A 23,249-nucleotide genomic window follows, 5' to 3' on the forward strand; every position below is an offset into this window, starting at 1 on the left:
TCTTTAGAATAAGTTTCATAGAACTTCTGTAAAAGAGCAGATAGTAAATATTTTAGATTTTAGAGGCCACACATGGTCTCTGTCACATATTCTTCCTTGTGTTTCTTTCTATGACACTTAAAAAATTTATATATCATTCTTAGCTCAGGGGCCGTAGAAAAACAGGCTGTGACATAGATTTGGCCCACAGGCTATAGTTGGCCAATCCCTGCTTTAAAATTTCAAAGGCATTGCTCCATTCTCTTTTGGATTCTTTCCTTAACCTTTTTATGTAATCTTTGCTGTTTTGCTTTGTTTTTTCTCTGAAAGCATATATATTCTTCTATTTATCTCTGGAATCTGGAAATTTCTCAAGGGTGTGTTCTGGTGTAGGTCTTTTTTATTCTTATTAATAGGAAATCTGTCAATATGAAAACTGTTAACCTGGAAATATATATACTTTTAGTTCTAGGAAGGTTTTTTTAACATTACTTATTTGCTAATTTCTCCCCCATTTTGCTGTTCTCTCCTTCCCAAACTCCTGTTATTCATAAATTGATTGTTTAGTTTTCTTAACTCTTCTCTATTGTCACCCTCCCTCATTCTTTTTATTCCAACTCCTAGGAGGTTTCCTTAACATAATTTTTAAACTTTTTTGACTTTTGAAATGTTATATATATATATATATATATATATATATATATATATATATATATGTAATGCAATTTCTAGAACTCTTTCTTATTCTCTGTTAAGGAGATTTCCTTAACATAATTTTTAAAACTTTTTTGACTTTTGAAATTATATCTATCTATCTATCTATATCGATATATATATTACACAATATACAATTTCTAGGAACTCTTTCTTATTCTTTCTTATTCTCTGAACTCTTTCTTATTCTCTTATTCTCTTTTATAGAATCCTGTTTTTGTTTCATGGTTGTAATGTATTCTCCTATAGCTATAAATATACTTTAAATTTTTTAAAGTTTTCTTATGCTTTTTTTCATTGTGTGTTTCTTCATTATTCTTTCTTCCCTGTTGTTTTACTTTGGGGAAGACTCGTCTAGATGTTTTCCTCCTGATTGTTGATACTTGATTACCCATTCAAATTTAAGAGTAGGAGACAAAATCTGATTGGAAATTCAGCTGGGCTTGTCAACTAGTGGGCTTCACTAATGATTGAGCAAGGATCCTGTCTTTTGAGGAGAAGAGGAACAAATATAAATTTCTTTATTTTTTGCCTCTTTTCCGCCATGAAGAATTCTATAATCTCCCGCCTACAGGTGGGAGGTAAGTGTAGGACTGGCTGTCTATGTTCTGGGAGCCAAGTAGGGGAAAAGGAGGACTAGGGTGGCAGGGGACTCATATTTCAGGATATAAGCTTTGATTTAATTCCCCTTTGCTCACTCCTGGCTCATCTGTGTTGGTATTCCCAGGTACAGAGCCCCTCTAGTTCAGTCTCAAGAGAATAAACCTCTATTCTTTTGTTAGGGTGGGATTGGGATAGGGACATAGTTCCAGGGGTGGGAGATTCGACCTGGGAAATCTAAATGCTTCTTATAAAGATCTTCAACCAATCCTCCCATTTTAGCCCCACCCCACAACTCCCACTTCAGCAATACAAGGAGTCTCCAGTTCCAAAACCTTTACAAAGCTCTGGGGTAGTGATTGGCTTCTTTTTATTGGCTTTCCTAAGGTTCAAATTTCTTGGTCTGCTAAGTCAGTTATTATTTGCACACCAACATTTCAGTTTCTAATTAAAAAAAACATTTCTTTTCTATCTTTGACTCTTATCCTCTTTGAACTTGAGGGTTTATGACTTTAAATTAGTTTAATCTAACTTTAGTGAGATACTGGAAAGAAGTTCAGATAAGTACGTGAGATCAATCTGTCATGTTTTATAGGAAATTATTACCTCCTTTTAAAAGAAGATGATTCTACATCCTCTGGCAGTATTCTCACTGAGGTACACTCAGCCCCTCCCTGTCACATCCTGTGGATATTTGGGACCCCCCCACTGCTGGTTCTTATGGTCTGGACCCCACACAAAAGAATTCTCAAGTCAATAAACCTAGAAAAAGTGAAGCAAAATAAACCCAAAGCAAGCAGAAGGAAGAAAATAATAGAGATAACAGTAGAAATCAATGAAATTGAAAACAATAGAGAAAATCAGTAAGTTGGTTCTTTGAAAAGATCAATAAAATTGACAACCTCTAGCAAGAAAAAAAGAGAGAGGACACAAATTATCAGTATTAGGAATGAAGCTGGGAATAACACTGGAAGCTCTGCAGACGTCAAAAGGATAAGAAAGAAATGTTACAAACAACTCTATACGAATATATTTGACAACTTTGATGAAATGGACCACTTCCTGGAAAAAAAACAAACTACCGCAACTGACCCAAAATGAAATAGATCATTTGAAAAGTTCTATAGCTATTGAGGAAATTGAATTAATAATTAAAACATTCCCCCAAAAGAAATCTCCAGGCTCTACACCCTTGCTGATTTTTTGGTCTACTTGTTCTCTCAGTTGTTGAGAGAGGGATATTGATGTCTTCAACTACAATTGTGGCTTGTCTATTTCTATCAGGTTTGCTTTACATATTTTGCAGCTCTGTTCTTTTGTATGTACACATTTAGAATTGCTATGTCATCTTGATAGCTAACCTTTTTATCATTCTATAATGTCCCTCTTTGTCTCTGGTAATTTTATCTGGTATTAATATAGACACATTTGCTTTCTTTTGATTAATGTCTGCATGATATATCTTTTCCCATCTTTTTACCTTCAACTTGACTATATTTTTATACTTAAAATGAGTTTCTGGTAGACAGCATATAGCTGGTCATATTTTTTAATCCGCTCTGCCAATCTCTGTCTTTTAATTGGTATATTTAGACCATTTATATTAAGTAACTATTGATATGTTAGGGCTAAAGGCTGACATTTTGTTTTCTGTTTGGTTCCTCTGTTATTCATTTCTCTATTTTTTTTTCTAACTTCCTGTGGACTGCTCAACTACTTTTTTTGTTGTTTGTTTTCTTGCGGTATGCAGGCCTCTCACTGCTGTGGCCTCTCCCGTTGCGGAGCACAGACTCTGGATGTGCAGGCTCAGCGGCCATGGCTCACGGGCCCAGCCGCTCCATGGCATGTGGGATCTTCCCGGACCGGGGCACGAACCCGTGTCCCCTGCATCGGCAGGCGGACTCTTAACCACTGCGCAACCAGGAAAGCCCTCAACTACTTTTTAGAATGTCATTTTGATTTATCAGTAGTGTTCTTAAGTGTATCCTTTGTATAGCATTTTCAGTGATTGCTCTAGGCATTACATTATATGTAGTAACTTTTCACAGTCTACTGATGTCATCATTTTAACAATTTGAGTGAGTTAGAGAAAACTTAAATCCTATATGTCCCTTTACCCTCCTTGTTTGCAACATAATTTTCTTATGTATTTCCTCTACAAGAATTTAGAACCACATCAGACTATGTTATAATTTTTCCTTCAACCGTCAAATATTTAGAAAATTCAAGAAGGAAATCTTCTTACATTTACCCATACGTGTACTCTTTCTATTGTTTTTTTTCCCTTTCCAATGTTCCAAGTTTCCTCCTTTTATTATTTCCTTTGTTTCAAAATTTTCCTTTAGCCATTTTTCTTTCTTTTTTTTTTTTTTTTGTGGTAAGCGGGCCTCTCACTGTTGTGGCCTCTCCCATTGCGGAGCACAGGCTCCAGACATGCAGGCTCAGTGGCCATGGCTCACGGGCCCAGCCTCTCTGCGGCATGTGGGATCTTCCCGGACCGGGGCACGAACCCATGTCCCCTGCATCGGCAGGCAGACTCTCAACCACTGCACCACCAGGGAAGCCCCTCCTTTAGCCATTTTTATAGGGTAGATCTGCTAGTGACAAATTCTTAGTTTTCCTTTGTTTGAGAATGTTTTAACTTCTTTTCATTTCTGATGGATATTTTCAGTGGGTATAGGATTCTAGGTTGACAGTTCTTTTAGTACTAAAAACAAAAATATTGTGCCACTTCTCTCTGGCCTCCATAGCTTCTGATGAGAAATTGCTGTCATTCAAATTATTTTTCTCCTACAGGTAGTGCCATTTTTCTTGAACTGTATCAAGATTGTTTGTCTTTAGTTTTCAGAAGCTTAATTATGAAATATTTTGGTATGAATTTCTTTTGGCTTATCTTGTTTGAGGTTCACTCTGATTCTTGAATCTATGAATTTACGTCTCATCAAATTTGGAGAGTTTTTAGCCAGTATTTCTTTGAGTACCTTTTCATCCCCACCCTCTTTCTCTTCTCCTCCTGGGACTCTGATGACATGGATGTTAGATCTTTTGTTATAGTCCCACAGGTCCCTGAGGCCCTGTTCTTCTTCTTTTTTTTTTTTTTCAGCCTATTTTCCCTCAATTATGTAAGATTTGGTAATTTCTATTGTTGTATCTTCAAGTTCACTGATTTTTTAAATGTCTCCTTTATTCTGCTGTTGAGCCCATCCTTTGAGCATTTTATTTTGAGTATTGTATTGTTAAGTTATAAAGTTTCCATTTGGTTCTCTTTTATAACCCCTATTTCTTTGCTGAGACTTTTCCACTTGTTTCAAGTGGGCCCATAATTGCTTGTTGAAGCATTTTATCATGGCTATTTAAAAATCTTTGTCAGGTAATTGTAACATCTTTGTCATCTTGATGTTGGCATCTATTGATTATCTTTGTTTTTTCATTCAGTTTGAAATCTTCCTAGTTCTTGATAAGGCACATGAGTTATTGAAACCTGGACATTTTTATGTTACGTTATGAGACTCCAGACTTTAGTTAAACCTTCTTTTTTATCTGGTTTTCTCTGACAAAGCTCCAACAGAGGAATATGTTGTGGGTGACCACCTTATTATTGGCAAGTGAAGGTAGAAGTCTGGTTTCCCATTCAGCCTGCAGCCAAGGGAGGGAGGTTCCTCATTGCTGCTGGTCAGGGGTGGGAATTCCAGCTCCCCACATTGTCTCCTCTGGCACATTTTATTGATGATGAAATTCCTGACTTTCCACTAGGTCTGACACCATGCCAGTGGAGAAGGGGAGGGGAGCTTCATTATTGCTAGGTGGGGGGTGTAAGTAGACACTTCCCGTGTTACCTCCACTGACATTGTGGTTGGGGGGGCATCTTGGTATCAGTCATCTGGAATGAAAGTCCCTGGTCCCTACTTGGCCTTCTCTGACAGCATCATGGCAGGTGTGTTGGGACACCTCATTACAGCCTAGGCAGGACAGGAACCTAAGCTTCCCATTCAACCTTTGCTGGCATGGGTGGAGGTAGGGTAATGGTTTTTTTCTGTGGTGTTTGGCTGGAGTGGAGCAGTAATTGTCTAAACATTTTCCATCTTGCTAGGCTGCCCCTTTCCTGGTCCTTTAACTCAACCAGGTTTTTGTTGGAGATTTTTCTCTTTTTTTGTGTCTGTTGTCTTCTTTTTTGTGCCTCTTGGTTTTTCTGGGTCACTGGCTTCTTCAGCTCTAAGTCTGGGATGTATGAGGCCAAAAGAAGATCCATGGACCTCACTACCATGTAATTCCTCAGGTCTTGAAGTACCTAGCCAGTCTGCCTTTGGCTCTCCACCTTTCCGAGTCTTCTTAGGTTTATGTTATATGTAATGTCCAGGGTTTTTAGATGTACTTAGCAGGAGGAACCAGGGAAAGGACATCTATTCCATTGTCCCAGAAGCAGAAGTCCCCAATACGTTACTTTTTCCATTTCATAAATGAGTAGAGAGACTCATTTATGTTTGTCCCAAATCACAAGATTCCAAGCAGGATATAAACTAATTACCATGGAGCTTCTCCTCCTGCCAGAAACCAGGGTGCCCAGAACATGTAAGAGCCAGCACTGGGGCTCCAACCATCCACAGGATGTTGTATGCCCCCAAATCACACGGCAGTTACCTGCATAACTAGAATGTAATCTCACATTTGTATGAGTCTACAACTAAGACTCTTTTCTCCTATGACACGGGCTCATGGGGCCTAGGTCCAAATATAAGAAAAGTGGTCATATGAAATAAGGATTAGACTTACTTCTCATAGATTCAGAGAACAAAGCTGTCCAATCAGAGAGCAGAAACCATCCATCAGAGATGCTATGGTATGGTTCAAAGGACCACCTGGATAAGAATGTTAAACGTGTCATTAAAAATGCAGATCCTGAGGTGATTTTGTATGTGTGCCTGCTAAAGATTGTTAACCATTGCTACAGAGAAAAAAGAGGGAAAGTTCCATGACAGATTAGAGCTCTTCAAACTGAGACTCTGTGATTCTCCTGAGGGCATTGCCTCAGTCACCCCACATGGGTGATGGCCCATGCTGCTCTTTCAATTACTGGTAAAACTAGCCTGGTGAGCAAGGCCAGCCCAGTCCTGGCTTATGGGAACATGTCGTGAGCTTCCTCCAGGGGAAGGGAGATTTGGGGTCGGGGAGGGGACCAAGGGAGGGACCTAGTCAAAAGTGGCAGATAGTAGACTAATGGGATTAATACAAGAGAGTCATTAGCCAAGGATTCTGGAACCTTGCCAGCCCTCTCTAGCAAATGGCCCAAACTGCCCCCTTAGTAGCATTAAGTGAAATTAGAAATCAGAGATGCTGGCTGATCAATCTCCTTGGGGTTTCTCTGCAGACATTGCGCAGTGGGGTGGGGACGATCCTTCAGGGGGGTGACAATGGCTTCTCTGCCAGCAGCTATAGCATGTGGTCTGCTCTGTCAGCTTCCCTAGCCCCTGGCCTGGAGGCAAGGAGCCAAGCAAGCAGGCCTGAATCATGGTCAAATCTTCAACCCATTCCACAGCACCCCACCCCGTAGCACAAAGTCACCCTCAAAGAGGAGCCAGTTAGAGGCAAAATGCTTTGTCTCAGAAATTTCCATGGCCACAAAGTTAAGTTGGAGTGGTGTCCTGGGCAGAGGTCACTGTGGAATGGTGCCAGGAGGGACTTTCTTTTATTCAACATAGCCTGAGCCTAAGTTTCTTGAGAATCTGAGAGGCCTCAGATTGAGAAGAAAGGCCATGATCCACTGGGTACCACATCTCCTTCCAAGGCCAGGTTCTGGGGCAGGAGCATACTCAGAAGCCCATTTGGGGCTTAGACACTTGGAAATTTGGTGACCTGAGTTACCTCCCATCTCTTTCAGCATGTGGTCCACCAAGGCTCATTGACTTTGTCTGATGGAAGCTTTTGGAATCTCCAACAGAGGCCTTGCCGCTTCGTCAGTCCACTTGCTCACATTCTCCACTGCCTTGGCTTATTCTATGGTGTTAATGGTGATCCATTATCCTCTGTTTCTCATGACAAACCTTGGTTACCTCATCAACCACTTCGTTCCTTTCTCCTAGGATGACGGATGGGGAAGTTAACCAAGCCAGGCTGAGACGTGAGAGCAGAAGGTTAAGCAGTGGGGGCTCCTGTGGCGTAGCTGAGCCCCCTGAAGGGACCGGGACTGTGGTGCCAGACGGGGAACACCTCAGCTCCCAGGATGCTTCTGTGTCAGCAACAACCATCAACTCTGCCTGCCTGAAGCTCACTGACCAGGCCTGGGCTCCTGCTGGGAAGAGCTCTTCTGCCCCTCACTGAGACTGGTCGCAGCACAGTCAGCAGCAGAGTGGGCCAAAAGCAATTTCTTCATGATGTTTCCAAGGGTGTGATTTCACACTTTGTGCATTTCTTTGGGCTCCCTGGGGGTCTGATGGCATCAAACCCACAGCCAGCAGCACCTCAAAGGTGGGGTGGGTGGTGAGCACACGTATGGTGTGTGTATGTGTGTGTGTGTGTGTGTGTGTGTGTGTGTGTGTAATGCCTGCTGAGACTGTCCACAAACAGTTCTGCATGCACCAGTAAGCAAGGTGTTTCTAGGTGCCCAGTGAACACTCTTGTCTATACAACATCAAAATGAGAAATCAATTCTGGTAATTACTCTATTTCCTTGATTCTAATATGCCATTGATTATAAGATACACCACTGATTTAATAGCTGCTTCAAAAAAAAAGAAAAGAAATTTACACATCTATTTTAAGACACATCCTTATTTCAGAAATGTTAGAACATGTGTAGGGGAAGAGGAGAGATGCATATTATAATGAAGAGAAAATGGTAATTGGGAGATAGTCAAACCAATTTCCTGGTTCATCAGTAAATGCAGTCAGCATGATTTATTGACCTGTTCTGTGAGAGAGAACCTTTTCAGGTGAGAGATTTTTGTGGGTTGGTGGGCACACTGGCCAATGACTCAACCACCTTGAGTTCAATGACTGTGCCCCACTCCTTGCCCTTTCTTGCGGGCCCCTTCCCAAAGAGCATTTCCTCATATTCACTGCCATGCCAGGCATCTGATTCTAACTAAGTGACTCCCAGAATTGAAGACAGAAAGGTACCCTCATCTCCTTTCATCTGGCACTGGCTACTGCGCTCAGGGCCTCCCCACAGTTCCCCAGGGACTCAGATCTCCCTCCTATGGTGTCAGCATCACAAAAGACCCATACCCCAGAGCTGGATCAAAAGGGCTGGGGACTCTCCTCCCACCCAATGTCCAGCGAAGACTTATTGAGACCATTATCATTTGCTTCCTGCCTGTCTCTCCCACCTTCTCTCCCAGTACACAGCCTCCAGCCAAACCGTCTGTCACCACCTCTCCAGCATGCCAGGCTTCCTCCTGACCCCAGCCTTTGCTAATGCCGTTCTCCTAAGCTGGCAGGGCCTTCAATACCTGTGATCAACATTCCAATCTATTATTTTGAAGAGGAAAAAAGGTGGGGTTTAGACACACACTGTATTGTGAGATGGCCCTAATAACAAGCCAGCAGGACACTTGGAAGGTCTAAGGCCTGAGGTGGGAAGTGGTAGGAAAAAAACATCTTTGAGAAAATGAAAATCAGAAAATTTTGATCCACACTGGAGAGTGGGAGGAACTGGCTAGGGGCTGAGTGAACAGGGGGCTGGAGTGGTCCAGGGAGAAGACAGTTAAGAAAAAGACTTAAGACGGAGAGTCTTTACAAAGGTGCTGGAGAAGAACCCTGCTATGAAGAAGGCCGGGACAATTTCAGGGATCATAATCCTATAAGTCTCTCTCAGATCTCAAACTCTTCTCCTTTACCTGGTTTTTCTATCTTTCATTCAGGGTTCTCAGCCTGGGAGTTAGGGTGCTACCCCTGCCTAGGGCTGTTTAGAAATGTCTGGAGGAGTTTTGATTGTCACTATAACTGGGTCTCTACTGTCGTTTAGTGGGCGGGGCCAGGGATGCTAAGTATGCTGAAGTTCTTGGGATAGTGTGCACATGAATGAACTATGTGTCCCAAATACCTAGCTAACCCAGACTGAGAAATATTAATCCCTGCGCTACTTCACCCGGCCTCTAGGGGCTGGCCTAAGTTTGCCCTGACTGCTCTTCCCTGTCAGACAGTCTGATTTGGAATTTTCAAATAGAAATTTCTTAAGAAACTACGAGAAGACAGATGGGAAATTATCAAAGAAAGCAACAAAGCATAAAAACAGATGAGCATCAACAGATTTCTGAGTCTAAGGAAGAACAAGTCTATTCAGTCTAATCACAGAAGCACTTTTTTTTTTTAACCCACAGTTTTCCTGATTGAAACAATTTACTAGGTGCAGAGGTCTCATTTCTCTCCTTATTCTAAGGACACCACAGCAAGTCATAGTTCAGGCTGGTTCAGATGCTGTCCTGTTTAAACTTTCCAGAGACCAATTCCTGGACCTCTCTCTGTGCGTGACCCAGAAGGACCATGAGCTCAAATTCACTTCAATCTCAAGCTGCCCTGGCCTACTGGGCTCTTCCCAATTTCCGGCTTTTTGTTTTTTTGTTTTTTGTTTTTTGTTTTTTGTTTTTTTTGCGGTACGCGGCCTCTCACTGCTGTGGCCTCTCCCGTTGCATAGCACAGGCTCTGGACGCGCAGGCTCAGCGGCCATGGCTCACGGGCTCAGCCGCTCCGTGGCATGTGGGATCTTCCCGGACCGGGGCACGAACCCATGTCCCCTGCATCGGCAAGCGGACTCTCGACCACTGCGCCACCAGGGAAGCCCCCAATTTCTGGTCTTTCACATTAGTCCCAAGCACCAGGTCTGTCTGAGTAAGATGTGGTCTTCTGATTTGCCTTTTAGGGTAAGTATAAGGCAATGCTAGTAGCTGTAACAGAGTACTCATAAACTCTCATGATTTAACACAATAAAAGTTTATTTTTCACTTATTTAAAGTCTAAAACAAGTATTCCTGATGGGTAGCAACTCTCCTCCAAGTGGTAATTCTGGAACCTAGGCTCCTTCCATCTGGTGGTTCCCCCTCTGTGATATGTAGTTTCTCAGCTTGCCATCTTATCTGCATCAAGCCTGCAGAGAGGAGAGAGCCTGGAGGATTGCCTGTGGGTGGTGTTCAAGGGCCAGACCTGGAATTGCCACACATTGATTCTGTTCGTGTTCTATCGGCAGGAACCCAGACCCATGGCCTTGCCTAGCTGCACGAGAGACTGGGAAATATACTCTAGCTGTGTGTCTAGGAAGACAAAGAGTTTGATTTGATAATCAGCCAGTGGTGTCTACCCAAATCCCCACATTTATGGGTTTTTAGAAGTCCTGTTGTCATTTTTCTCTACCATTTCTGGCTGGTACACAGCAATTTCCTGGTTAAGAATAAATGGCTGGTTCTTTAAAAAATAAAACATAGGATTTACCATAGGACCTGCAATTCCACTCTTAGGTGTGTGCCTCAAAGAATTTAAAACAGGACTCAAACAAATGGATAAACAAATTGTGGTGTATACATACAAGGGAGTATTATTCAGCCACAACAAGAAATGAAGTACGGATACGTGTTACAATGTGGATGAACTTCAAAAATATTCTAAGTAAAGAAACCAGACATGAAAGATCATGTTACATAATTTTGTTTATACAAAATGTCCAGATAGGAAAATCCACAGGATAGAAAGCAGACTGGTGGTTGCCAGGGACTAGAGGGAGGGGGGAGTAGAGAGTGACTGCTTGTGTACAGGGTCTCCTTTAGGATGAAAATATTTTGCTCTCAATTTCCCAGATGATTCCATGCCCTGGGGCCACTCTTGCCTTTTGAGACGACCACATTCTGTCTGTGGAATGTGTGTCTCTCTAAATACACTCGCTTTCACTTTAAAATAAAACAACAAAATAAAATACAGTGGTTAATTTTATATTATGTGGATTTCAACTCATTAGAAATTTTTTAATGATTCTAAACAAAAGAATAAATGGATGGATTTTTAAATTTTTGTTTTCAGTGAAGTCTAGCTTTTACCTATTATTCTTTGTTAATTTTTCTGCTCTGTATCACATATGATGGTGCATATCACCCTGGCCTGGTCCAGCAGCTTACTTCATCCTATACTCTGTTTAAAGACATCGGGGAATTAACTGGCTTATTTTTCCTTAACTCCTTGGACTTTTCCCTTGGGTTTAGTTTACGATAATAGGAAATGCATTTCTGACATATAGAGTGATGCTCTGTCAGAGTTCATGTGCTGAACAATGATAATTGACATACCCTGGACTTGGTTATTTTTACTTAGTTACTATTCTAACTGCCATCCACTTCTGGAAGCTTCTGAGCTTCCTTCCCACCATGCCTGCCCTCATCCAGTAGCTGCCCCTCCACCCCTGTCCTCTGGGTGCTGTCTAGGAGATTGGGAGCTAGGCATTTTCAAGCCTTCCTAGGAAACCAGCTCCAGTCTTTTCTGCACATACGAGTCAAACATCCACTACAATTTTTAAAATATCTTAAAAAATTAATCATATTCTGCTCCTGCGTCAAACAAAATAGCACAACTTACCACGTTGTTTTGTACTTCTTTTAATATAGAACTTTTATTCCTCTAGAGTATAAGTCCTTTGAGGGTAAGAACCATGCCTTAATTGGCCCTATATCCTTGGCACTTAATACAGTACCTGATAAAAAGGATTGCTCAATAAATATGAATTAAATGAATGAACAAAATGTAATAACATACAGATAAGAAAATGATTGTTTTCTCATAGGAATAAACAACTTGATGGAAGCCATCCTCTTGTAAAGAGAGCAGATTTTACCTGAAATCGGTGGATTGTTCATTCCTGGAAGAGCACAAAAGAACCATTAACTAGGGCTGGCAGGAATTATATGCAGGCAGGCTCAAGGACAAGCTCTTATAAATGGGAGTCTAGAACTCAGGAACAGTGGAAGGGGCAGACCAGGAGTGGCAAGAATAGAGAAACCAGTCCTACTCATTGGGGGAGGGTAGGCAGGTTCTGCCATAGGTGGTGGGGGAAATCCAGACAAGCAGTAAACTCTGTGTGCAGATGGGCATAGGTGGCCGTCTTAGGGAAGCCTATCAAAGGGAAAAGGAGAGGACCCCAGCAGCTCTGGACCTCGGTACGGGGCAGGGGGAGTGCTACGAGCGGGAGCTATGGGAGAGCCAAACGGGCAGGTGGTCAGCATCCAGGAGAACTGGCAGCCGTTTGGGCTGTGGGTGAGATTTCTGGAAAGAATGGTGGAATTCAGTACCCTGGAAAGATAAACAGGAGTAAGGCTGGGTCTTGGCTTTGGAGCAACTGGGTTCTTGCCAAGTTTTCTAGGCAGAAAACTGAAGAGGCCCAGGAGGGATGTTTGCTGAGAACCTGGATGCAAACAAAGCCCAAGAACTAGGTTGTGCCGTCGGAGCAGGGCTTGGTGACTTGCAGCTGAGCTCCTGGACTAGGTAGGGCGCCTTCAACTTGCTCCACGACTGAGGTCAGGATGAGTCTCGGAGGCTGAGGCAGAAGTGAGAATGCAGACTAGACTAAAGTGCTAGAGTCTAGGGTCTAGAGTCTAGGACCCACTAGAGAATGGGGAAGGGAGGCCGTCGGGGAGCAAAGAGCCATTAAAGTTAAACCTTTGAAAAGCAGACATGTGGTTGCCAAGCTGGATTCAATGATCAGGTCAGGTACCTATAAATTACTCCACTGGATTTAATGTATATACATTTTAAAGATTTTCCTTCCCCATAGCAAAGTAGATTTACAATCTGAATGGCTGAGCTTATTAATTTTAATAACCTCCTCCAGAATGGAAGTATATGCAAGGACAAGAAGTAAGGGCCTATGTTCTGAGGTCTAAGAAAGGAGAGGATCCCTCCCCAACACCTACAGCTATGGCGGCCACAGGGGGTCTTCTGGTGACCATGACCCCAGGGGAGGTTGCTCAGGCCTGCACTCCCCACCTGTCCAGCTGGCATGCCTGCTTCCCTGAGGGCTCCAGACAAATAGAGCCAGCTGTTCTCTTACTCAGTGGTTGGGTTGTTCCACTCTTTCTAGATGTGTTTCCTCCAGCTCTCAGTAGAGCACCCCCAGGCCAGTACCTGGGAGAGCCTTAGTAAATTCTGAGTGGAAGGCCGGCTTGGCCGAGGGCTGGCTACCTTCTTTCCCGCCTGTTTTGAGTGTGCTTCTTCAGTCTTCTAAGCAATTTTATGAGTTATCCAGTGCTTTTTCAATAAATTCCCTTTTCAGATGACATCAGTCTAAGTCAGTCCTGATATTTACAGTCAAGAACCTTAGCAGAGGGGCTTCCCTGGTGGTGCAGTGGTTGAGAGTCCGTCTACCGATGCAGGGGACACAGGTTCATGCCCCAGTCCGGGAAGATCCCACGTGCCGCAGAGCGGCTGAGCCTGTGAGCCATGGCCGCTGAGCCTGCGCGTCCGGAGCCTGTGCTCCGCAACGCGAGAGGCCACAACAGTGAGAGGCCCGTGTACCGCAAAAAAAAAAGAACCCTAGCAGATATGGAAATCAGAGTCTTAAGTGGTGGCAGGAAACAGACTTTTGGAGAAATGGAGGGTTGGGATTTGTAATCTGCCTGGTTGGAGCTGAAGACAGTGGGAATCCGGCCAGGAACTCTAGCACCCTGTGGCTCAAGTAGCAAAACAGCTCCTGAAGTTACCACCTGTAGACAAGGGTACAGAGGCTCTGGAGCAGATGCTCTTGATGCCTGCAGCCCATCTCCCACCTCCAGGTTTCAGTGCAGCGGTGGGGCAGTCACATTTAAGCGTGTACCAGTGTCTCTCTGCTTTTCTACCTCAAAGCTTTCTCCAAAGGCACAGGAGAATGCCTCAGCTCACGATCAGTGCAGCCAGCACCCAAGTGTGAGGAAAATTAGCATTCCTGAGGGCAAACCTCAACCAAAAGGGGATGGGAGCCAGTGGACAAGTGGTTCCACTCCCTTCCTTCAGAGGACAATTCAAAGGTGCCTCTCGCGTGCTTCGGAAGACCCCCAGTGGGCGTGAGCCCACCACATTCAGCAGCGCAATCACACACCCTCTGTTCATTTTTCTCTCTTTCCTGTCTCACTCACCCTGCTTCCTCACCTGCTTCCTGATGGAAACCCCAGATAAACAACCTGCGTCTGAGTCTGTGTCTCAAGCTCGCTTTCAGGAGAGCCCAAACTAAGTCAAGGAACAGGGTGGAGTGAAGAATGAAAGGGTGGGAGCTGGAAGGGACGGTGGCAGGGTGGCTGTAGGCTTGCTTCTGCCAGCACTGGGAAGCTTGCGGAGAAAATGGAAAACCCAAATTCATACATTCCAGCCCAAGGCATTTATAGAAACCCAGGGACTTTCTATAACCTTACTAAAAGGCTTTATTCTAGCTCGGTCGTAGGACTGAGATAGTCATAATCAATTAGAAAGTTTAATCCTATTAGTGGTCAAATGACAAATTTGTTAAAAAGGCACAGCTTCTCTACATTTCTAATGTGAAAAATAGGGCATTGACCAGCAAAGAGTGGGGCCCGAAAAGCTGGACTGAGGATATGTGGGGAGCCTGGGGGGACTCAAAGCACCCTGAACCTCTCACCCCGACTGAGTCTTTCTGGCTAGAGACAGTAGCTACTCCCCCTCTGCAGCTGTTTCTGCCTTGTTTGTAAACCCTGTATGGACCCACCTTATGCAGTTACCTTGCAAGGATAAGAGTCACTATCCTTATTATCTCCAGACAGAAAAAAATGATTAGAGGTAGATCACAGCATGCTGGGGGGTGGCGGGGGGTGGAGGTAGTTAATTACATGGTCAAGCTCTGGAGGAGAAAATGTACACACCAAAAGTACAACATGACATTATTAATTTGAATCACCAAAAATCTGAGGAATCCATGTGAGAATGAATTATGAGAGAATAAGACCAAGAAAAGAATACAGTATGAGATTGTCTGAATCTGAAGATTCTCAATTGAATGTCCTAACCTAAGTCACTAATTCTAAGTTCTAATTCTGTGTTTGGTTGACTGAAGCATGGATTCCACACTAAATGGAGTTGAGAAGCCAGAAATTCCTCAGACATAAGGAAGGAATGCAGAGAATGGAGGGCATAGAAATGTGGAAATAGATTTATATGAGACCCACCCACTGACTCTGAGAGGACCCAGAGGATATTTCTTTTTTCCCACTGTCTTGAAGAATATATATTTACCAAGATGTCTAGTGGGTCATGTCCTTTTGCCCTGGAATTATGGTTAAGGCCAAAAGTTAGGATAGAAGATGCTAAGTACATTCTAAATACAGAGTCATCACGCCACCTCTATTCAGGACATACCAGGGGCACCGTCACCACCAACACCCTCACTGTCCCCACGATGTGCAGTGATACCTGAGAGACATAAGCTAGCCTTTGGGGGATACAGTGTTTATGGTGAGAAGCTATTCCCTCCCTTCACACCTGATGGGTGGAGAAAGGAGAGGGGATGCCCTAAGAGAATCACTTGTAAAGAAGGGAGCAGAGAAGACTGTCATTTCATGTCCTGGTTGGATGTCTGCTTTGCTGACCTGAGCAAGGGAAAGGAGACCTGGGGAAAGATGGTGGGGCCAAGTCTGTGTATGGGGTGGGGATGGGCAGTAAGCTTATACTCCTATCATTTGGCATGGTAAAGACCCAAGAGTTTCCCAACGATTGGGTGGCCATAGCAGAAGGGAGCTGGTCTTGAGTTGTCTTGTCAGTGACTCCACACGAGGACTGACTGCCCACCAAAGTCATCCTGGCAGCTGGAGACCAGGGTTGAGTACATTTGGTGGGGATTGGGGGGGGATGGGGAAGTAAGCCAAGCCAGAGTCAATCTCCTGGGTCAGAGAAATGTAGAGTGCAAGTCCCCACAAGGTCCACCGGGAGCTCACATTTGAGCCGAGCATTTGGTGCCTGTCGCACAAGGGGCTCGATGACCTGCCAAGAAGCAGCAACAACCGACAGAAGAAAGCCTGCAGCCTCTCCCAGTGAAGAAGGGAGACGTTTGCCCTTTTCCTTCTTGCTCCTCTTTGCCTAATCATATAACTGCCCAAAACTCCAGGACTGGCAAATAGAGGTCTGATTTGAGCTAAAATGGAAAATCATGGCCCTCGCCTCTTTCCCACTCCTAAATCAGTTCACAGACATGGAACAAAGGGAAAGTCAAGTGCCCTTGAGGAAAGATCCTGCAGTAACACCATGGTAGTGCATTGAGAATCTTCTAGCCTTCCCTGAAGGGATCTGTTGGCCACCTACCAAGGTAACTATGTATTGAACAGGGTAACTGGATTACCCAGATCTTTCAAGGTTTATTGGACACTGGTTCTGGTATAACATTAATTCTTGGGGACCTCAAATACTACTTTATCCATTGGTCAATGTGAGGCTTTGGGGGCCAGGTGATAAATGGATTTTTACCTGAGTCTGTCTCATGGTAGACCCCATGGGGTACCCCATGGTTATTTTCTCAGTTCCTGACTAAACAATTGGAATAAACAACCTGAGTGACTGGCAGAATCCCTGCCCTGGCTCCTGATCCATGGAGTAAAGGCTATTGCCGTAGGAAGGACCAAGCAGGGGTCTCTGGAGTCCTCCCAGAGCCATGATGGATGCAGAGATTAAGGCAAACATCGGCAGCTTCCAGCTTTGAAAGGAGCCAAAAGCAAGAGACATTTCTGTTGAGGGTCCAAGTCGAAATGTAAGTACCTATGGCCTGTGCCTCTCATGACCCAGCTGATCCAGTGGTGATCAGGATTGTGGTAGGTCAGGATTCCACGAAGAGCCATTGGAGAACACCAGTGGGAGGATTCCAGTGGGGGCTCCTGGGGCTTTCGAACAATGATATCATCTCTTTGCCCAGTAATTCTTCATGTGAGAAACAGCTCTTGACTTTCTCCCACAGCTCATAGACTAAACACCAGAACATAGATACCAGGGGATCATGCAACCCACGCTGCCCATTATGAACCGTGTATGATGTGACCAGTAAACCAAGAAAAGTGTACCCAGCACCACCACACCACCAAGTGGAAGCAGTATATTTGGGGCTGGGTCAAGCAGGGCCTGAAGACACAAGCCTGTTGCTTTTGGGTTACTTTCGACACACCTGCTCCTGTTCTACTGCCGCCTACCCTCAGCACACACCTACGAGCTCGTGGAGAGCGCCCTATGACCTGCTGACTGCAGAGGACAAATGGAGCCTGATTTGCAGGCGGCTCTGTACAATATTCTGCAATCTCACAGTAAGGGACTGCTGTGGCATCAGAACTGCCCTCAGGGGCCAGCCTCGAAGGACAGCAGAGAAGGCAAGCCCTCCCAGGGACAGGACTTTTGCAGTGTATTTTCACCACTCAGATGAGGAGAGTTGGCCTGAGGTAAGCAACTAAAGTGACTCGTGAGCAGTAGCAAGTGGTTTGGCCCGATGGCCAGGGATGTGAAAGGAACTAGATGGAAAATTAGTCACAAGGAGGTTTAGAGAAGGGGACTGTGAGTGGACCTGTACCCTCAAATCACAGCACACTCTAGCCTCCCTCCTGCCTCCAATATGTGTCCCACTTTATCATCCAAGTGACCTTGCCAACTGGCTAATCTAATCCTGTCACTCCCCCCACAAGAATTGTAATGGCTCCCTATTGCTCAGGAGATAAAATATAAACCCTTTACAGAACCTGTCCCTTGCCTATTTGTCTAAGTTCATCTCTTACCACTTCCCTAACACTTAGGCTGATTCCTAAAAGCATGCCTTTCTTTCTCAGGCTTCTGTACCTCTGCACGTGATTTTTCCCTCTGCCCGGAAGCATCCTCCAGGGCTTGGCACAGAGGACATCTCCAGGAAGCCTGCCCAGATGCCCCCAGGCAGGCAGAGTCAGGCTGGAACCACATGCCTGGGCTTCAAACCTGGCTCTGCCACTTAACCTTGGGCACATTACTTAGCCTTTCTGTGCCTCAACTTCCTAGCCTAAAACATAGGCAAGGCTGGTGCGAGGATTAATTGATATATAAGTATTAATAATTATTATTATGTTTATAAATAATAAAACGTAATTATACAAGGAAATAATACAGAAGCAGAAACATAAAAGCAGGATTGGGCCTGACACAGAGCGAGCGCTCAGCATGTGTTAATTAGATACTCTTTTCCCTGTGCTCCTCGGTACCCTGTGCACGTGCCCAAGCAGACAGGGTAAGGGTAGTCTCCCCTCTCTGCATATCTGGTATCCACCAAGTGCCTGGCATATATCAGGCTCTCAATACTCGTGGGATGAACAAACAATATCTGGAATCAGAATCAGAGATACAGTCTCTGTTCTGTCATTTACTAATACAACCTTGGACAAGTCACACAGCAAGTAAAAGCTTCAGTTTCCTCATCTGCAAAATGAGGATGACAGCACAAATATTAAGCTGAACCATAGGAAAGTGACATTTTTGTAGGTCAAAAACAATTGACTATCAGCAATTTCGTATGCTTCAACATAATTCTTACACTTAGGGCTAAAGGGAGGCCCAAATGAGGTAATGGATGTGAGAGTAATTTATAGGCTGTAAAGTGCCGTAAAGTGTCAGTATTGATTATTATCAGATACGTGTGGCAAGTTAGAATTGATGGATTTGAGTAGAATCATTTCATTTAATTCTGTTCGTATAATAAAGAACAACTTGGAGAAACAGATTAAAATTTTAAATTCACATGACAGGTGGCATCAAAGCTGGATTTGAACTCAGGATTCATGGGCTTGGGTGGGCCGCCATGGGAGGGCAGGAGCGCAGGGAGGCCTGGCAGAGAGCTGTGGGTCTGAGAGAGGCAGTAGCCTGCCTGTCTTCCAGCCTGTGCTCAGTTCGCATTCTGTGGCTCTCGGAAGCCCCTTAGGGATTTTTCCGGCACTCTGGTTTCTCCAAGAGTACATGCTGTATTTGTTCACAGTCACTCGCCTTGCCCAGACTCCCAAGGTGACAGCCTCCCTGGAATTCCTGATGCAGTAGGAGCTTCCCTGGTGAATGTCAATACACAAAGGTCCATGGGAGCCTGCAACTTCCAGTTTGGAACCCCCCCTCCATCCCCAGTGACTCTGCCGAAAGAGGTCTGTTTATAGACTCCAGGTCCTGCCAGCAAATGTCCTTCTTGCTGTCCTTCCACCAGCTCAGATAGGTGACCACGTTGTCGGATATAATTTGGGGGGGGGATGGGCTTGATGACTTTTGAGATCCAGGCAGGCCAAGCAGAGCCGGTGTCTAGCAGAATTAACACTGAGCTGCCTTTAAACCAGAGCCTTCCAGTTGCTTCCTTTTTGCCCTCTTTACCTTCCTATACAAAAAAGACTCTCAATCACCTACACTTAGTGCGAATTTAAATCATAGCATTATCTACCATTCGAGCTGGAAGGGTCCTCAGAGACGACCCACAATTTATAGCTGAGGGAACTGAGGCCCAACCCCAGAGATAAGAGGCTTGATTTGAAACTAGGCCTGTGGAATCCCAGATTAGCACTCTTGATGTCAAGTGACATGTTTTCAACAATGAGCTCTCATTTATAAGAATATGAGTGTGTGACATAAGATAGTCCTGAGTTCATCTAAATCTACCCCTTACCAGCTGTGTGACCTGGGGAGCATCACTTGACCTCTCTGGGCCTCAGTTCCCTCATCTGTAACAAACTTCTCAGTGTTGTAGAAAATCAAATAACATGTAAATTGCCTATCATACCCAGAGTGTTTCATTTCACTGTGGAATAAAAGACAAACTGTTTTGAAGAATCAATAAGCAAGTAAGACTTTTGGCAACACTGGTCAAGGAGGAGGAGAGGAGAGGAAGGCACTCTAACATATCTGATGTCACACTATTTTATCCTGATTTTGTATAGGACTGGCAGGGTTTTTTTTCCCCCCCAACTTGATTAAATTCAGGAAACATTTATTGAATGCTTATTATGTGCTAGACTAGGTTAAGTTTTGTGGGTGCAGATATACTAAGTCAGTGTCCCTGCACTCTGGAAGGTGACCCTCTGGCTTGGGAGACAGATGGGTGAACAAGGAACTGTGATGCTGTTCTGCATAAGAGGTGCACTAACAGAGGCGTGTACAAGGGAAAGGGCATTCCAGGCAGAAGGAACAGTTTGAACAAGTGCCTGGAGGCATGAAAATCAATTTGGAGGATGTATCAGGGAGGCATAGGCTTGGCAGCTGACAATAGAAAGCTCAAAATAGCAGGGGCTTAAGCAAGCTTGAGGTTTATTTCTCTCTCACATAAAAGAAGTGCAGAGACAGGCAGCCCAGGGCTGATGTGGCAGATCCTCAGTCATTGGGAACACAGGCAGTGCAAGGTGCTGCTTAGAGCATGGTCTCCAGAAGCACACTGTCTGGGTTTTAATTCTTTCTCAGGCCATGAGACATTGAAGAAGTTATCTTTCCTCTCTATTTCCTCAGCTGTAAAATGAGGATAATAAAAGTACCTGTCTCATAGGATTGCTGAGGATTCAATGATTTCATATAGAAAAAGTGTTTTGAACAGAACCTGGTACAGAATGGTGTCATATGTATTTTAATATTCTAATTTTCTACTCTAACAATCTTAGCACTTGGTTTTCATTCTCAAGGTCACCACATAGTCCAGAATGGCTGCTGGTGCTCCAGCCATTACATCCCAATTCTAAGTAGCTGAAATAAGAAAGAGGAGGAGGACAAAGGCCCCACCCTCCAGATGAGTCAGTTTCTTTTAAGCAATTTTCCAGAGTTCCCATGAATCACTTATGCTTATAGATCACTGGCCTGAACTTAGTCACCTGGCCTCATATAGTTGCAAGGGAGGCTTAGGATCATGGTTTTTGGGCTGGGTTCTCTTAGAAAAAAAGGAGAAGGAATACAGATTTTGATTGGTATAATATTGTGATTTATAAATTTAAAGAATTTAAAGAATGTATATTTGGTCTCTGAGCTCCTAAAACCCTTGGAACTTCCTGTGATAAGAGCAATAAATGTGTCTTTTGTTATGTTCATGAGGTAACTTTGGGAATGCCCCTAGGTAACAAGGGCTGAGGGCTGGTTGCCAGGAGAACCAACAGAGTATTTAGAGGATTAGAAATTTCTGTTCCATCCCCTGACCTCTGGGAAGGGGAGAGGGGTTGGAGATTGAGTTCAATCGCCAATGACCAATGATTTAATCAACTGTGCCTATGTAATGAAGCCTCCATAAAAACGTGAAGGACTGGGCTTGGAGAGCTTCCATGTTGGTGAACACGGGGAGGTTTGGGGAGTGTGGCATGATCAGAGAGAGCATGGGAGCTCCGAGCCCTTTCCCCATACCTTGGAATATGTATCTCTTCCATCTGGCTGTTCCTGATTTACATCCTTTTATAATACACTGATAATCTAGTAAGTTAAATGTTTCTCTGAGTTCTGTGAGCTGCTCTAGCAAATTAAATGAACCCAAGGAGGGAGTTGTTGGAACCTCTACAGCCGGTTGGTCAGAAGCCCAGGTGATAACCTCCTGGATTTACTATTGGCATCTGAAGGATGGGGTGGCGGGGGTGGGGGTGGGGTGGGAGGGCTGGAGCAGTCTTGTAGGACTAAACACATAACCTGTGTGGGATCTGATGTTATCAGTGTCAAAACTGAGTTGAATTGTAGGACATCCAGCTGGTGTTAGAGAATCGCTTGGTGGTATGGGGAAACTATCCCCCTTCCTCTCACACACTACACATTGGAATCGGGTCTAGAATCCTTTTAAATTGGCAAGTTGCAGTAGCTGTCACAGGGAATAATAGATAAACTCCAATAGGTGGGTTCCAACCTTGAGATCTCTTACATATCACAGGTAGAGTGAGAGGAGGGGTGAGTAAAGAGATGTATTCAGGTTTTAACGTCAATGGGTGCCTGCCTGGGAGCAGGGATTAGATTTCTGGTTGGGGAAGGGCAAGTGTGTAAGAAGGTGCCACCTCTGACAGCTGTCTCTCCAAATGTGCTGTTTGCACACTCTTCCTCTTCTAACAGATTTCCATCAATCTACAATTGTCATACAACATATTACCTTGAAAAATGAAAAGTGCCACTTTTCAGGAATGTGTTTGCTGCCCCCCTCCCCCTTGCAGATGGAACCCTGCAGCGCACCAGCAGCTGGGGAGAGGGAGAGGAAGAAGAGGAGTCTCTGTGTCTGTTAGGACTCTGAGCACCCAGCTTCCTGGTTCCTTTTATTGGTGTTCCAGTGTTCACCCCAACTGTGGTTGGTGGCAGAGCTCATTCAATCGGAGACCCTTCTGGAAACCTGCTCTACCTTTATGCTCTGGGTCCCAGGATCTTCTCTAGCCTTTAAGAAGTGGCGGCCTACCTGCTGAGCCCCTTGCAGGATAAAGGTTGGGCTAGCCTTTCTTCAGGATCCAAAATTCTTTGCCCTCAGAGCACTGCTCCTGACCTACCAGCCCCTGCTGCCTTCACCCAGGAGAGCAGACAGACTGGCCATGATAGTAAAAGCAGAGTGCCCAAGCTACACTTAACTTTACGGAGATGGAATATATTTATTATCCATTGCTGCATGTCTATTTACCCCAAAACTTAATAGCTTTAACATGATAATAAAAAAACAGACATAATAAACTCAGTTTCTGTGGATTGGGAATCTGGGAGAGACTTGGCCAGGCAGTTTTGGTTCAGGGTCTCCATAAGGTTGCAGATAAGATTTTGGTGGGGCTGCATCATCTGAAGGCTTGACAGGGGCTGGAGAAGCCACTTCCAAGGCAGCTCATCTATATGAGTAGGTGGTCCTGTCCTTTGGCAATAAGCCTCAGTTCCTCTCCCTGTGGACTTCCTCTGAGGACACTTGAGTGTCCTCATGATGTGGCAGCTGGCTTCCACCAGAGCAAGAGAGCCAGGAGATAAAGAGCCAGGGAGAAGCTTTCCTTTTGATGAACTAGCCTCACGACCACATAGCACTACTCCCACCACCTTCTATTTTTTAGAGTTGATTTACTAAG

The sequence above is a fragment of the Globicephala melas genome, chromosome 1 (genome assembly GCF_963455315.2).
Source record: "Globicephala melas chromosome 1, mGloMel1.2, whole genome shotgun sequence".
Lineage (NCBI taxonomy): Eukaryota > Metazoa > Chordata > Mammalia > Artiodactyla > Delphinidae > Globicephala > Globicephala melas.